The 17,990-nt window shown below is 38.9% G+C and overlaps 1 long non-coding RNA gene across 1 annotated transcript; it reads left to right on the top strand.

Moving 5' to 3' along the window:
• Positions 1–16,170: 16,170 nt before the first annotated feature.
• On the top strand, positions 16,171–17,333 carry LOC140571183 (uncharacterized). The gene is made up of 3 exons (XR_011980648.1): positions 16,171–16,208; positions 16,424–16,457; positions 17,251–17,333. It is a non-coding gene; the product is annotated as an uncharacterized lncRNA (long non-coding RNA).
• Positions 17,334–17,990: the final 657 nt, after the last annotated feature.

The following is a 17,990-nucleotide window of genomic DNA, read 5'->3' as shown; positions in this document are numbered from 1 at the left end:
AACCCAAAACTAAACCCAGTTAAATAAAAGAAAAGGGGCGGAGGAGCGAGAGAGTGGTGTTATAAGCTGCTTCAGACTACAGCACCCGGCAACAACTACAACATGCACTACAACACCCATAATGCAAGGTGTCCCCAAAACATTAACCCCTTACATTCCCAACACTCCCCCACTCCACTCTGGATAGTGATTAAACCTAACACCACTCCAGCACAATGTCTCTGGTACACCTGGGCTTCATTAAAGACATTGTCTTCCCCTTTTTAGTCTCCTAAGACAATCTTAACCCACTTCATGAGCAAACAGTCCATCCAGCCCATGTGCTACGGCTGGAGTGTAGACGAGGTGGAGGGGTCGCACAGTGTTTGGACTTTTGGTCCAAAGTAGGAAGAGAATGGAGATGAGCCAGAATCTCCAGATCAGTTCAGGAGACTAACAGTCCCCAAACCTCTAGTGTGGTTTAGTGCTCCTTTAGGGTCTTTTGGGTGTTGGACCCACAACAGGGTCATTAACAGTCCCTGTCTGTCCTGGTGGCACTGTGCTCCCCCCACTAGACTGAAGTGCATCTGAACCTAAAGGGCTGGAAAAGACAGATGGAGGAGAATCATGATCATGGTCTGTGTTGCACAGCTTGCTTTGTCTGAGAACAGGCTGGGCAGATCCAGATCAGAGGTGGAAGTGTCCTCCTCAAGACCAGGTGCTATGACCTCCACTGGCTGCCATGCTCCAGCATGCTGGCGCTCCCAGGAGGAGTCTAGTGCAGTGTGAGGGTGGTAGGGCTTGAGCTTGTGGTGGTGAACCACCTTCACTTTTGATTTTGAGTGTTTTTAATCTGATACATCAGATCGTCCAGCTGTTCTAAGATGAAGTCAGACCCCTCGTATGATGGGAGAACCTTTCCGGCGTTGTTTCGTACACGGTTCTGGTTCTTTAATACTGCGTCACCAATACTGTAACTGGCCTTGTGAGCATTATGATACTGTTCTTTACACGCTCAACAGACTCACCCAGTGCTTCTCCTGCGATCCTGTGGGTGAGTTCCTGCCTGTCTCGATGTTGGAGAACTGACTCTGGAGGTGTCCTGGAACTGTCTTGGTCAGGTGGCACTTCAGAAAGGCGTTGGAGCATTTTAGGGATGATGTCATCCAGATACACCATACATGTCTCCCACTGCAGGCCTGCTAGGACATGCTCCATCAGGCACTGGAGCGTAAACTCCAAGAATACGCCTTTCCTGCTACAGAGAGCAGCAGCTTATGGGCTCTGGGTGTTACCGTAACTTGCCGGTAACCGGAGGCCAGCTCTAGAGTACTGAACCATTTGGCAGCTGAGAGTCTCCAGCATGTCTTGGATGCACGGGAGAGGATACACATGATTCTGGAGGAGTCTGTCTGATCTAAACCTCAGACGTTTAGTCTGGTCTCCTCCTGATGGTGGAAGTGAGGGGTGAAGAAGATCACCATGGCCAGATCCAGAGAGCTCCCTGAGGCCTTCAGAAAGAAAGCTGTAGAGCAGAGGAGTCAGAAGGGTTTATAAAGCCTAGGCATTTTAACCCTTAGAGGCCCAAACCATTTTATTTCTATGGCACCCCTGAAGGTACATGGTGTATTTTTTTTTGTTTTGTTTTTTTTTTTTTTTTAGATATAAAAGTGGTGAGCACTCAATGATATCAGGTTGTCATCAATCAATCCATCATAGAAGAAGACATTTCTCACTTTTCAGAGTCGCGACAGTCGGCACAAGAACAAGCAAATCCACTTAAAGACCACAAGCTGAGGTTAAGGCGGCCTTTGCTATACATAGTTAGCTAGCTAGCTAACGTTAGCTGTGGGCTGAGAGCTAATGTTAGTTAGCTATAACACTCCACATTAAAAAAGTAGTGTATTACACCAAGGCTTCCAGCTTCTGTAGAAGGAGTGACCAGTGAGTTCTCAAAGGAGATGGTAAGATCGTTTTTGGTCCAGCAGTTCCCGGGATGTACAGCAGCTCCGTCTTGCTGGGGTTGAGTTTGAGGTGGTGAGCCTCCATCCAAGAAGAGACATCAGTGAGACATGCTGAGATGAGGGTGGAGACCTGTGTGTCAGACGGTGGGAAAGAGAGCATGAGCTGAGTGTTGTCGGCGTAACAGTGGTAAGAGGATCCATGAGAGGAGATCACTTTACCAAGAGAGCGAGTGTAAAGTGAGAGAAGAAGAGGACCAAGAACTGAGCCTTGTGGAACGCCAGTGGAGAGACTACAAGGAGCGGACGAAGGGGCCGACGCAGAGGGCGCCATCTTCATCGCAGGGGCCGACGTGGAGGGTGGCGTAGCCGTTGAAGGGGCCGGCGCGGACGGTGCCGTCTTCGAGGGCACTGTGGCAGCAAGCCTCGCCTTCGCTGGACCTTGGGCAGCTGGTACCGCTTGCTTTGGGGCAATCCTGGGTACCACCGCCGGACCAGACCTTGAACCTGAGTCAGCTGGCCCTGCTTGCCCGATAAGGGACGCAGAAGCCACTACCGAGACACAAACAGAGGCGGACGGGGCCGTCGACGTGACTTGAGAGGCGGAGCGCTGAGCCGCCTTGGCTTTAGTGGGCACGCTGGGATAACCTGAGAGGCACCATCTTGACGTGATCTGGGGCCGCGAGCGTCGCAATGACGTGATTGTGTGTTATAATGAAGTTTATAAATCTCTCATTTTTAATACAGAACCCAAGCCTGCTGTTCTGGGAGTAGGAGTGATTAGTATTGTGGGTGTATGAGTGATTAGAATTGTGGGAGTATGAGTGATTAGTATTCTGGGAGTATGAGTGATTACAATTGTGGGAGTATGAGTGATTAGTATTGTGGGTGTATGAGTGATTAGAATTGTGGGAGTATGAGTGATTAGTATTGTGGGTGTATGAGTGATTAGAATTGTGGGTGTATGAGTGATTAGTATTTTGGGAGTATGAGTGATTAGTATTCTGGGAGTATGAGTGATTAGTATTTTGGGAGCATGAGTGATTAGTATTCTGGGAGTATGAGTGATTAGAATTCTGGGAGTATGAGTGATTAGTATTCTGGGAGTATGAGTGATTAATATTCTGGGAGTATGAGTGATTAGAGTTCTGGGAGTATGAGTGATTAGTATTCTGGGAGTATGAGTGATTAGTATTCTGGGAGTATGAGTGATTAGTATTCTGGGAGTATGAGTGATTAGTATTCTGGGAGTATGAGTGATTAGAGTTCTGGGAGTATGAGTGATTAGTATTCTGGGAGTATGAGTGATTAGAATTCTGGGAGTAAGAGTGATTAGAATTCTGGGAGTATGAGTGATTAGTATTCTGGGAGTATGAGTGATTAGTATTGTGGGTGTATGAGTGATTAGAATTGTGGGAGTATGAGTGATTAGTATTCTGGGAGTATGAGTGATTAGTATTCTGGGAGTATGAGTGATTAGAATTCTGGGAGTAAGAGTGATTAGAATTCTGGGAGTATGAGTGATTAGTATTGTGGGTGTATGAGTGATTAGAATTGTGGGAGTATGAGTGATTAGTATTGTGGGTGTATGAGTGATTAGAATTGTGGGTGTATGAGTGATTAGTATTTTGGGAGTATGAGTGATTAGTATTCTGGGAGTATGAGTGATTAGTATTTTGGGAGCATGAGTGATTAGTATTCTGGGAGTATGAGTGATTAGAATTCTGGGAGTATGAGTGATTAGTATTCTGGGAGTATGAGTGATTAATATTCTGGGAGTATGAGTGATTAGAGTTCTGGGAGTATGAGTGATTAGAATTGTGGGTGTATGAGTGATTAGTATTCTGGGAGTATGAGTGATTAGTATTCTGGGAGTATGTGTGATTAGTATTCTGGGAGTATGAGTGACTAGTATTCTGGGAGTATGAGTGATTAGAATTGTGGGAGTATGAGTGATTAGTATTCTGGGAGTATGAGTGATTAGAATTCTGGGAGTATGAGTGATTAGTATTCTGGGAGTATGAGTGATTAGAATTCTGGGAGTATGAGTGATTAGTATTCTGGGAGTATGAGTGATTAGAGTTCTGGGAGTATGAGTGATTAGTATTCTGGGAGTATGAGTGATTAGTATTCTGGGAGTATGAGTGATTAGAGTTCTGGGAGTATGAGTGATTAGTATTCTGGGAGTATGAGTGATTAGTATTCTGGGAGTATGAGTGATTAGAGTTCTGGGAGTATGAGTGATTAGTATTCTGGGAGTATGAGTGAATAGAATTCTGGGAGTATGAGTGATTAGAATTCTGGGAGTATGAGTGAATAGAATTCTGGGAGTATGAGTGATTAATATTCTGGGAGTATGAGTGATTAATATTCTGGGAGTATGAGTGATTAGAATTCTGGGAGTATGAGTGATTAATATTCTGGGAGTATGAGTGATTAGAGTTCTGGGAGTATGACTGATTAGAATTCTGGTAGTATGAGTGATTAGAATTCTGGGAGTATGAGTGATTAGTATTCTGGGAGTATGAGTGAATAGAATTCTGGGAGTATGAGTGATTAGAATTCTGGGAGTATGAGTGAATAGAATTCTGGGAGTATGAGTGATTAATATTCTGGGAGTATGAGTGATTAATATTCTGGGAGTATGAGTGATTAGAATTCTGGGAGTATGAGTGATTAATATTCTGGGAGTATGAGTGATTAGAGTTCTGGGAGTATGAGTGATTAGAATTCTGGTAGTATGAGTGATTAGAATTCTGGGAGTATGAGTGATTAGTATTCTGGGAGTATGAGTGAATAGAATTCTGGGAGTATAAGTGATTAGAATTCTGGGAGTATGAGTGAATAGAATTCTGGGAGTATGAGTGATTAGTATTCTGGGAGTATGAGTGATTAGAATTCTGGGAGTATGAGTGATTAGAATTCTGGGAGTATGAGTGATTAGAATTCTGGGAGTATGAGTGATTAGTATTCTGGGAGTATGAGTGATTAGTATTCTGGGAGTATGAGTGATTAGTATTCTGGGAGTATGAGTGATTAGAATTCTGGGAGTATGAGTGATTAGTATTCTGGGAGTATGAGTGATTAGTATTCTGGGAGTATGAGTGATTAAATATTCTAGGAGTACGAGTGATTAGAATTCTGGGAGTATGAGTGATTAGTATTCTGGGAGTATGAGTGATTAGAATTGTGAAAGTATGAGTGATTAGTAATCTGGGAGTATGAGTGAATAGAATTGTGGGAGTATGAGTGATTAGTATTCTGGGAGTATGAGTGATTAGAATTGTGAAAGTATGAGTGAATAGTATTCTGGGAGTATGAGTGATTAGAATTGTGGGAGTATGAGTGATTAGTATTCTGGGAGTGTGAGTGATTAGAATTGTGAAAGTATGAGTGATTAGTATTCTGGGAGTATGAGTGATTAGAATTGTGAAAGTATGAGTGATTAGTAATCTGGGAGTATGAGTGAATAGAATTGTGGGAGTATGAGTGATTAGTATTCTGGGAGTATGAGTGATTAGAATTGTGAAAGTATGAGTGAATAGTATTCTGGGAGTATGAGTGATTAGAATTGTGGGATTATGAGTGATTAGTATTCTGGGAGTATGAGTGATTAGTATTCTGGGAGTAGGAGTGATTAGTATTCTGGGAGTAGGAGTGATTAGTATTCTGGGAGTATGAGCGATTAGTATTCTGGGAGTATGAGTGATTAGAATTCTGGGAGTAGGAGCGATTAGTATTCTGGGAGTATGAGCGATTAGTATTCTGGGAGTATGAGTGATTAGAATTCTGGGAATATGAGTGATTAGTATTCTGGGAGTAGGAGCGATTAGTATTCTGGGAGTATGAGTGATTAGTATTCTGGGAGTATGAGTGATTAGAGTTCTGGGAGTATGAGTGATTAGTATTCTGGGAGTATGAGTGATTAGAATTCTGGGAGTATGAGTGATTAGAGTTCTGGGAGTATGAGTGATTAGTATTCTAGGAGTTTGAGTGAATAGAATTCTGGGAGTATGAGTGATTAGAATTCTGGGAGTATGAGTGAATAGAATTCTGGGAGTATGAGTGATTAATATTCTGGGAGTATGAGTGATTAATATTCTGGGAGTATGAGTGATTAGAATTCTGGGAGTATGAGTGATTAGTATTCTGGGAGTATGAGTGATTAGAATTCTGGGAGTATGAGTGATTAGAGTTCTGGGAGTATGACTGATTAGAATTCTGGTAGTATGAGTGATTAGAATTCTGGGAGTATGAGTGATTAATATTCTGGGAGTATGAGTGATTAATATTCTGGGAGTATGAGTGATTAGAATTCTGGGAGTATGAGTGATTAGTATTCTGGGAGTATGAGTGATTAGAATTCTGGGAGTATGAGTGATTAGAGTTCTGGGAGTATGACTGATTAGAATTCTGGTAGTATGAGTGATTAGAATTCTGGGAGTATGAGTGATTAGTATTCTGGGAGTATGAGTGAATAGAATTCTGGGAGTATGAGTGATTAGAATTCTGGGAGTATGAGTGAATAGAATTCTGGGAGTATGAGTGATTAATATTCTGGGAGTATGAGTGATTAATATTCTGGGAGTATGAGTGATTAGAATTCTGGGAGTATGAGTGATTAATATTCTGGGAGTATGAGTGATTAGAGTTCTGGGAGTATGAGTGATTAGAATTCTGGTAGTATGAGTGATTAGAATTCTGGGAGTATGAGTGATTAGTATTCTGGGAGTATGAGTGAATAGAATTCTGGGAGTATAAGTGATTAGAATTCTGGGAGTATGAGTGAATAGAATTCTGGGAGTATGAGTGATTAGAATTCTGGGAGTATGAGTGATTAGTATTCTGGGAGTATGAGTGATTAGTATTCTGGGAGTATGAGTGATTAGTATTCTAGGAGTATGAGTGATTAGAATTGTGGGAGTATGAGTGATTAGTATTCTGGGAGTAGGAGTGATTAGTATTCTGGGAGTATGAGTGATTAGAATTCTAGGAGTACGAGTGATTAGTATTCTGGGAGTATGAGTGATTAGTATTCTTGGAGTATGAGTGATTAGAATTCTGGGAGTATGAGTGATTAGTATTCTGGGAGTATGAGTGATTAGAATTCTGGGAGTATGAGTGATTAGTATTCTGGGAGTATGAGTGAATAGAATTCTGGGAGTATGAGTGATTAGAATTCTGGGAGTATGAGTGAATAGAATTCTGGGAGTATGAGTGATTAATATTCTGGGAGTATGAGTGATTAATATTCTGGGAGTATGAGTGATTAGAATTCTGGGAGTATGAGTGATTAATATTCTGGGAGTATGAGTGATTAGAGTTCTGGGAGTATGAGTGATTAGAATTCTGGTAGTATGAGTGATTAGAATTCTGGGAGTATGAGTGATTAGTATTCTGGGAGTATGAGTGAATAGAATTCTGGGAGTATAAGTGATTAGAATTCTGGGAGTATGAGTGAATAGAATTCTGGGAGTATGAGTGATTAGTATTCTGGGAGTATGAGTGATTAGAATTCTGGGAGTATGAGTGATTAGAATTCTGGGAGTATGAGTGATTAGTATTCTGGGAGTATGAGTGATTAGAATTCTGGGAGTATGAGTGATTAGTATTCTGGGAGTATGAGTGATTAGAATTCTGGGAGTATGAGTGATTAGAATTCTGGGAGTATGAGTGATTAGTATTCTGGGAGTATGAGTGATTAGTATTCTGGGAGTATGAGTGATTAGTATTCTGGGAGTATGAGTGATTAGAATTCTGGGAGTATGAGTGATTAGTATTCTGGGAGTATGAGTGATTAGTATTCTGGGAGTATGAGTGATTAAATATTCTAGGAGTACGAGTGATTAGAATTCTGGGAGTATGAGTGATTAGTATTCTGGGAGTATGAGTGATTAGAATTGTGAAAGTATGAGTGATTAGTAATCTGGGAGTATGAGTGAATAGAATTGTGGGAGTATGAGTGATTAGTATTCTGGGAGTATGAGTGATTAGAATTGTGAAAGTATGAGTGAATAGTATTCTGGGAGTATGAGTGATTAGAATTGTGGGAGTATGAGTGATTAGTATTCTGGGAGTGTGAGTGATTAGAATTGTGAAAGTATGAGTGATTAGTATTCTGGGAGTATGAGTGATTAGAATTGTGAAAGTATGAGTGATTAGTAATCTGGGAGTATGAGTGAATAGAATTGTGGGAGTATGAGTGATTAGTATTCTGGGAGTATGAGTGATTAGAATTGTGAAAGTATGAGTGAATAGTATTCTGGGAGTATGAGTGATTAGAATTGTGGGATTATGAGTGATTAGTATTCTGGGAGTATGAGTGATTAGTATTCTGGGAGTATGAGTGATTAGTATTCTGGGAGTAGGAGTGATTAGTATTCTGGGAGTATGAGCGATTAGTATTCTGGGAGTATGAGTGATTAGAATTCTGGGAGTAGGAGCGATTAGTATTCTGGGAGTATGAGCGATTAGTATTCTGGGAGTATGAGTGATTAGAATTCTGGGAATATGAGTGATTAGTATTCTGGGAGTAGGAGCGATTAGTATTCTGGGAGTATGAGTGATTAGTATTCTGGGAGTATGAGTGATTAGAGTTCTGGGAGTATGAGTGATTAGTATTCTGGGAGTATGAGTGATTAGAATTCTGGGAGTATGAGTGATTAGAGTTCTGGGAGTATGAGTGATTAGTATTCTAGGAGTTTGAGTGAATAGAATTCTGGGAGTATGAGTGATTAGAATTCTGGGAGTATGAGTGAATAGAATTCTGGGAGTATGAGTGATTAATATTCTGGGAGTATGAGTGATTAATATTCTGGGAGTATGAGTGATTAGAATTCTGGGAGTATGAGTGAATAGAATTCTGGGAGTATGAGTGATTAATATTCTGGGAGTATGAGTGATTAATATTCTGGGAGTATGAGTGATTAGAATTCTGGGAGTATGAGTGATTAGTATTCTGGGAGTATGAGTGATTAGAATTCTGGGAGTATGAGTGATTAGAGTTCTGGGAGTATGACTGATTAGAATTCTGGTAGTATGAGTGATTAGAATTCTGGGAGTATGAGTGATTAGTATTCTGGGAGTATGAGTGAATAGAATTCTGGGAGTATGAGTGATTAGAATTCTGGGAGTATGAGTGAATAGAATTCTGGGAGTATGAGTGATTAATATTCTGGGAGTATGAGTGATTAATATTCTGGGAGTATGAGTGATTAGAATTCTGGGAGTATGAGTGATTAATATTCTGGGAGTATGAGTGATTAGAGTTCTGGGAGTATGAGTGATTAGAATTCTGGTAGTATGAGTGATTAGAATTCTGGGAGTATGAGTGATTAGTATTCTGGGAGTATGAGTGAATAGAATTCTGGGAGTATAAGTGATTAGAATTCTGGGAGTATGAGTGAATAGAATTCTGGGAGTATGAGTGATTAGAATTCTGGGAGTATGAGTGATTAGTATTCTGGGAGTATGAGTGATTAGTATTCTGGGAGTATGAGTGATTAGTATTCTAGGAGTATGAGTGATTAGAATTGTGGGAGTATGAGTGATTAGTATTCTGGGAGTAGGAGTGATTAGTATTCTGGGAGTATGAGTGATTAGAATTCTAGGAGTACGAGTGATTAGTATTCTGGGAGTATGAGTGATTAGTATTCTTGGAGTATGAGTGATTAGTATTTTGGGAGTATGAGTGATTAGAATTCTGGGAGTATGAGTGATTAGTATTCTGGGAGTATGAGTGATTAGTATTCTGGGAGTGTGAGTGATTAGAATTGTGAAAGTATGAGTGATTAGTAATCTGGGAGTATGAGTGAATAGAATTGTGGGAGTATGAGTGATTAGTATTCTGGGAGTATGAGTGATTAGAATTGTGAAAGTATGAGTGAATAGTATTCTGGGAGTATGAGTGATTAGAATTGTGGGATTATGAGTGATTAGTATTCTGGGAGTATGATTGATTAGTATTCTGGGAGTAGGAGCGATTAGAATTCTGTGAGTATGAGTGATTAGTATTCTGGGAATATGAGCGATTAGTATTCTGGGAGTATGAGTGATTAGTATTCTGGGAGTATGAGCGATTAGTATTCTGGGAGTATGAGTGAATAGAATTCTGGGAGTATGAGTAATTAGAATTCTGGGAGTAGGAGTGATTAGTATTCTGGGAGTATGAGCGATTAGTATTCTGGGAATATGAGTGATTAGTATTCTGGGAGTACGAGTGATTAGAATTCTGGGAGTATGAGCGATTAGTATTCTGGGAATATGAGTGATTAGTATTCTGGGAGTACGAGTGATTAGAATTCTGGGAGTATGAGTGATTAGTATTCTGGGAGTATGAGTGATTAGAATTGTGAAAGTATGAGTGATTAGTAATCTGGGAGTATGAGTGAATAGAATTGTGGGAGTATGAGTGATTAGTATTCTGGGAGTATGAGTGATTAGAATTGTGAAAGTATGAGTGAATAGTATTCTGGGAGTATGAGTGATTAGAATTGTGGGAGTATGAGTGATTAGTATTCTGGGAGTGTGAGTGATTAGAATTGTGAAAGTATGAGTGATTAGTATTCTGGGAGTATGAGTGATTAGAATTGTGAAAGTATGAGTGATTAGTAATCTGGGAGTATGAGTGAATAGAATTGTGGGAGTATGAGTGATTAGTATTCTGGGAGTATGAGTGATTAGAATTGTGAAAGTATGAGTGAATAGTATTCTGGGAGTATGAGTGATTAGAATTGTGGGATTATGAGTGATTAGTATTCTGGGAGTATGAGTGATTAGTATTCTGGGAGTATGAGTGATTAGTATTCTGGGAGTAGGAGTGATTAGTATTCTGGGAGTATGAGCGATTAGTATTCTGGGAGTATGAGTGATTAGAATTCTGGGAGTAGGAGCGATTAGTATTCTGGGAGTATGAGCGATTAGTATTCTGGGAGTATGAGTGATTAGAATTCTGGGAATATGAGTGATTAGTATTCTGGGAGTAGGAGCGATTAGTATTCTGGGAGTATGAGTGATTAGTATTCTGGGAGTATGAGTGATTAGAATTCTGGGAATATGAGTGATTAGTATTCTGGGAGTAGGAGCGATTAGTATTCTGGGAGTATGAGTGATTAGTATTCTGGGAGTATGAGTGATTAGTATTCTGGGAGTATGAGTGATTAGTATTCTGGGAGTATGAGTGATTAGAATTCCTGGAGTATGAGCGATTAGTATTCTGGGAGTATGAGTGATTAGAATTCTGGGAATATGAGTGATTAGTATTCTGGGAGTAGGAGCGATTAGTATTCTGGGAGTATGAGTGATTAGTATTCTGGGAGTATGAGTGATTAGTATTCTGGGAGTATGAGTGATTAGTATTCTGGGAGTATGAGTGATTAGAATTCCTGGAGTAGGAGCGATTAGAATTCTGGGAGTATGAGCGATTAGTATTCTGGGAATATGAGCGATTAGTATTCTGGGAGTATGAGTGATTAGAGTTCTGGGAGTATGAGTGATTAGTATTCTGGGAGTATGAGTGATTAGAATTCTGGGAGTAGGAGCGATTAGTATTCTGGGAGTATGAGTGATTAGTATTCTGGGAGTATGAATGATTAGTTTTCTGGGAGTATGAGTGATTAGAATTCTGGGAGTATGAGTGATTAGAATTCTGGGAGTATGAGTGATTAGTATTCTAGGAGTATGAGTGAATAGAATTCTGGGAGTATGAGTGATTAGAATTCTGGGAGTATGAGTGATTAATATTCTGGTAGTATGAGTGATTAGAATTCTGGGAGTATGAGTGATTAGTATTCTGGGAGTATGAGTGAATAGAATTCTGGGAGTATGAGTGATTAGAATTCTGGGAGTATGAGTGAATAGAATTCTGGGAGTATGAGTGATTAATATTCTGGGAGTATGAGTGATTAATATTCTGGGAGTATGAGTGATTAGAATTCTGGGAGTATGAGTGATTAATATTCTGGGAGTATGAGTGATTAGAGTTCTGGGAGTATGAGTGATTAGAATTCTGGTAGTATGAGTGATTAGAATTCTGGGAGTATGAGTGATTAGTATTCTGGGAGTATGAGTGAATAGAATTCTGGGAGTATAAGTGATTAGAATTCTGGGAGTATGAGTGAATAGAATTCTGGGAGTATGAGTGATTAGAATTCTGGGAGTATGAGTGATTAGTGTTCTGGGAGTATGAGTGATTAGTATTCTGGGAGTATGAGTGATTAAATATTCTAGGAGTACGAGTGATTAGAATTCTGGGAGTATGAGTGATTAGTATTCTGGGAGTATGAGTGATTAGAATTGTGAAAGTATGAGTGATTAGTAATCTGGGAGTATGAGTGAATAGAATTGTGGGAGTATGAGTGATTAGTATTCTGGGAGTATGAGTGATTAGAATTGTGAAAGTATGAGTGAATAGTATTCTGGGAGTATGAGTGATTAGAATTGTGGGAGTATGAGTGATTAGTATTCTGGGAGTGTGAGTGATTAGAATTGTGAAAGTATGAGTGATTAGTATTCTGGGAGTATGAGTGATTAGAATTGTGAAAGTATGAGTGATTAGTAATCTGGGAGTATGAGTGAATAGAATTGTGGGAGTATGAGTGATTAGTATTCTGGGAGTATGAGTGATTAGAATTGTGAAAGTATGAGTAAATAGTATTCTGGGAGTATGAGTGATTAGAATTGTGGGATTATGAGTGATTAGTATTCTGGGAGTATGAGTGATTAGTATTCTGGGAGTATGAGTGATTAGTATTCTGGGAGTAGGAGTGATTAGTATTCTGGGAGTATGAGCGATTAGTATTCTGGGAGTATGAGTGATTAGAATTCTGGGAGTAGGAGCGATTAGTATTCTGGGAGTATGAGCGATTAGTATTCTGGGAGTATGAGTGATTAGAATTCTGGGAATATGAGTGATTAGTATTCTGGGAGTAGGAGCGATTAGTATTCTGGGAGTATGAGTGATTAGTATTCTGGGAGTATGAGTGATTAGAGTTCTGGGAGTATGAGTGATTAGTATTCTGGGAGTATGAGTGATTAGAATTCTGGGAGTATGAGTGAATAGAATTCTGGGAGTATGAGTGATTAATATTCTGGGAGTATGAGTGATTAATATTCTGGGAGTATGAGTGATTAGAATTCTGGGAGTATGAGTGATTAATATTCTGGGAGTATGAGTGATTAGAGTTCTGGGAGTATGAGTGATTAGAATTCTGGTAGTATGAGTGATTAGAATTCTGGGAGTATGAGTGATTAGTATTCTGGGAGTATGAGTGAATAGAATTCTGGGAGTATAAGTGATTAGAATTCTGGGAGTATGAGTGAATAGAATTCTGGGAGTATGAGTGATTAGAATTCTGGGAGTATGAGTGATTAGTATTCTGGGAGTATGAGTGATTAGTATTCTGGGAGTATGAGTGATTAGTATTCTAGGAGTATGAGTGATTAGAATTGTGGGAGTATGAGTGATTAGTATTCTGGGAGTAGGAGTGATTAGTATTCTGGGAGTATGAGTGATTAGAATTCTAGGAGTACGAGTGATTAGTATTCTGGGAGTATGAGTGATTAGTATTCTTGGAGTATGAGTGATTAGTATTTTGGGAGTATGAGTGATTAGAATTCTGGGAGTATGAGTGATTAGTATTCTGGGAGTATGAGTGATTAGTATTCTGGGAGTGTGAGTGATTAGAATTGTGAAAGTATGAGTGATTAGTAATCTGGGAGTATGAGTGAATAGAATTGTGGGAGTATGAGTGATTAGTATTCTGGGAGTATGAGTGATTAGAATTGTGAAAGTATGAGTGAATAGTATTCTGGGAGTATGAGTGATTAGAATTGTGGGATTATGAGTGATTAGTATTCTGGGAGTATGATTGATTAGTATTCTGGGAGTAGGAGCGATTAGAATTCTGTGAGTATGAGTGATTAGTATTCTGGGAATATGAGCGATTAGTATTCTGGGAGTATGAGTGATTAGTATTCTGGGAGTATGAGCGATTAGTATTCTGGGAGTATGAGTGAATAGAATTCTGGGAGTATGAGTAATTAGAATTCTGGGAGTAGGAGTGATTAGTATTCTGGGAGTATGAGCGATTAGTATTCTGGGAATATGAGTGATTAGTATTCTGGGAGTACGAGTGATTAGAATTCTGGGAGTATGAGCGATTAGTATTCTGGGAATATGAGTGATTAGTATTCTGGGAGTACGAGTGATTAGAATTCTGGGAGTATGAGTGATTAGTATTCTGGGAGTATGAGTGATTAGAATTGTGAAAGTATGAGTGATTAGTAATCTGGGAGTATGAGTGAATAGAATTGTGGGAGTATGAGTGATTAGTATTCTGGGAGTATGAGTGATTAGAATTGTGAAAGTATGAGTGAATAGTATTCTGGGAGTATGAGTGATTAGAATTGTGGGAGTATGAGTGATTAGTATTCTGGGAGTGTGAGTGATTAGAATTGTGAAAGTATGAGTGATTAGTATTCTGGGAGTATGAGTGATTAGAATTGTGAAAGTATGAGTGATTAGTAATCTGGGAGTATGAGTGAATAGAATTGTGGGAGTATGAGTGATTAGTATTCTGGGAGTATGAGTGATTAGAATTGTGAAAGTATGAGTGAATAGTATTCTGGGAGTATGAGTGATTAGAATTGTGGGATTATGAGTGATTAGTATTCTGGGAGTATGAGTGATTAGTATTCTGGGAGTATGAGTGATTAATATTCTGGGAGTAGGAGTGATTAGTATTCTGGGAGTATGAGCGATTAGTATTCTGGGAGTATGAGTGATTAGAATTCTGGGAGTAGGAGCGATTAGTATTCTGGGAGTATGAGCGATTAGTATTCTGGGAGTATGAGTGATTAGAATTCTGGGAATATGAGTGATTAGTATTCTGGGAGTAGGAGCGATTAGTATTCTGGGAGTATGAGTGATTAGTATTCTGGGAGTATGAGTGATTAGTATTCTGGGAGTATGAGTGATTAGTATTCTGGGAGTATGAGTGATTAGAATTCCTGGAGTAGGAGCGATTAGAATTCTGGGAGTATGAGTGATTAGTATTCTGGGAATATGAGCGATTAGTATTCTGGGAGTATGAGTGATTAGAGTTCTGGGAGTATGAGTGATTAGTATTCTGGGAGTATGAGTGATTAGAATTCTGGGAGTATGAGTGATTAGTATTCTGGGAGTATGAGTGATTAGAATTCTGGGAGTATGAGTGATTAGTATTCTGGGAGTATGAGTGATTAGTATTGTGGGAGTATGAGTGATTAGTATTCTGGGAGTATGAGCGATTAGTATTCTGGGAGTATGAGTGATTAGTATTCTGGGAGTATGAATGATTAGTTTTCTGGGAGTATGAGTGATTAGAATTCTGGGAGTATGAGTGATTAGAATTCTGGGAGTATGAGTGAATAGAATTCTGGGAGTATGAGTGATTAGTATTCTGGGAGTATGAGTGATTAGAATTCTGGGAGTATGAGTGAATAGAATTCTGGGAGTATGAGTGAATAGAATTCTGGGAGTATGAGTGATTAGTATTCTGGGAGTATGAGTGATTAGTATTCTGGGAGTATGAGTGATTAGAATTCTGGGAGTATGAGTGATTAATATTCTGGGAGTATGAGTGATTAGTATTCTGGGAGTATGAGTGATTAGTATTCTGGGAGTATGAGTGATTAGAATTCTGGGAGTATGAGTGATTAGTATTCTGGGAGTATGAGTGATTAGTAGGAAAATAGTTGCTCGTAAATGGTTCCCACAGTCTCCCACAGTCCTGTGACCTAAATATGATAGAAGATTTGTGACCAGGCCTTAAACAAGCTGGACAGCAATTACCTGAAAGTATCTCAGAGTCTTTCTGGAAAGACTAGTGGAAAAAATCCAACTCCAACAAACTGAAAAACCTTCAGTGGTTACAAGCTGCAAATTACAGCATTACTAAATCCTGACTCTGTAAGATGTCCAGACTTTTGCACAAGCCCCCCTGATGATTTGGCTTTGATTGTTGTTGAAAGACAGAGTGACTGTGTGTTAGGAGTTACTGTAAATATTATGTTTGATTAGCTACAGAAGTTACTATTACTATTAAAAAACAATGAAATGTGTAATTTGGCCAAGGGTGCCTAAACTTTCACATTCAACTTTACATACACTACAGTACAGTACGTATTTACAGTACATACAATAGTCTCTACAGTATACTGGTGTATATAACTGTTCTGCTGGTTTCTCTTTAGATGAAACCTGATGTACCAGGACCCACAGCTGATGAGGTGAGTCTGCAGTTTAGAGCCTTAACTACTGTAAACCAATTACATCTGCCAACCAATAGAAATGCTCCAATATGACTTAATTTTACATTGACTCTCATTAAAAATAAATGAGGTGTTTTTCTTCTTCTGTAAATCTGCTGTTCTATATTTTATATACAGACACCTAGAGATCAGCATTTCCTTCTTACAATTCCTTCCTTACTATTTTCCACCAGACACAGAAAGCAGAATTGGAGAAGCTGAAGCGAGGTGAGTGAAGAATCAACATCAGTGTAATATCAGCTATAGCTCCTGTAACACTCAGTAACTACAGCTAATTCTAGTCTAATGCCTTTCACACTATCAGATCCCCAAATCCCACACAGACACAGACATCTGATAAAGAATGACTAGGAGAAACAACGACCTCGATACAATTAAACACACACATACGAGTTACCAAGCATACTGATGTGTTTACCTCTCTATTTCAGAATGCTTTTTACTTCCTTGTTCCCTGTGTCCGCGAACCCCTGGACCTGCAACCTTTATCTAAGAAACATTAATTACCAAAAGCTAAACTAAACAGATGAGTTTCAGCCTAGATTTACAGACTGAGACTGTGTCTGAGTCCCCAACATTATCTGGAAGGTTACTCCAGAGTTGGGGGCTTTATCAGGGGGCTTTATCAGAAAACCTCCCCCTGCTGAGGTTTTCTGAATTTTGGGAACAAGTAAGAGTCCAGTCCCATGAGATCTAAGTAGTCTTGATGGTTCATAATCAGTAATAAGATCCCGCAGGTACTCAGGAGCGAAGCCATGTAGGGCTTTATAGGTTAATGTAAAGGGTTAAACATTATGCATTTCAAATCAGGCCATGGATACATTAAATATAACAGAACGGAAAAATATATAAATAGCAGTCATTTCTTTTAAGCTATTTCCAATTTTACTCCTAGTGATAGATAACAGTAAACATGCCACAAAACTGTATTTGTGAAAATCATACTCGGTTGGGAGCAGATTTGTGTAAATTGTGTTGTGATTATGTTCACATTTTACAGAGATTACAAAGAAGGACAATGAATTAAAAAATATAAAGGAAAATCTGCTAAAGGTAGCGAAACAACGACTGGAGAATTATGGTAAGACATCAAGTGTAAGAACAAAGTATTGTTTGATGCATAGCATACTGCCTGTATTCATATAAAGAAATTAAATAAATACTTTATTATACATTTAGGAATCATTTCAAATCTACCTATATATGACAAAAGCAATAAGATAATGTTAATGTTAACATCTTAACATTACTATAGTATTAGACATATTATATATTATTATACATTGACTTTCAGCTGCAGAATGCTGATGTATTAGCTGTCTTACCTCGAACAGCACCAGGTAGTGTCTCAAAGGGGTACTAAAATAAATCCCTGTACATCTCTGTAAATACATAATAAATGAATGGTATAAATAGTAGGATGTATGTATTGGGGGTGTGGGTAACATACTAACACCATTAAGTATTTAAAGAAATTGCCAATAGACCTCTGAATACACAGAACAAAGTACAGGGAAGTGGACCTCAGGACCTCAATGCGAAAACAAAAAAAATATTTTATTTATTATGAAGTATTTCATTCAGTACTTCTTTAAAGCAATGTTTACTTAAACTAACATCATAATTATACTGTCTCAAAAATGACTTAACATATGTTACTGTCATATAAAACTGAAAGGTTTAACTAATCAATATTACCTGTGTGTGTGTGTGTGTGAGTGTGTGTGTGTGTAGTAATAT

Source organism: Salminus brasiliensis, chromosome 1 (assembly GCF_030463535.1).
Source record: "Salminus brasiliensis chromosome 1, fSalBra1.hap2, whole genome shotgun sequence".
Lineage (NCBI taxonomy): Eukaryota > Metazoa > Chordata > Actinopteri > Characiformes > Bryconidae > Salminus > Salminus brasiliensis.
The sequence above is the reverse complement of the archived record's forward strand: the minus strand, read 5'-3'. Positions and strand labels throughout refer to the sequence as shown.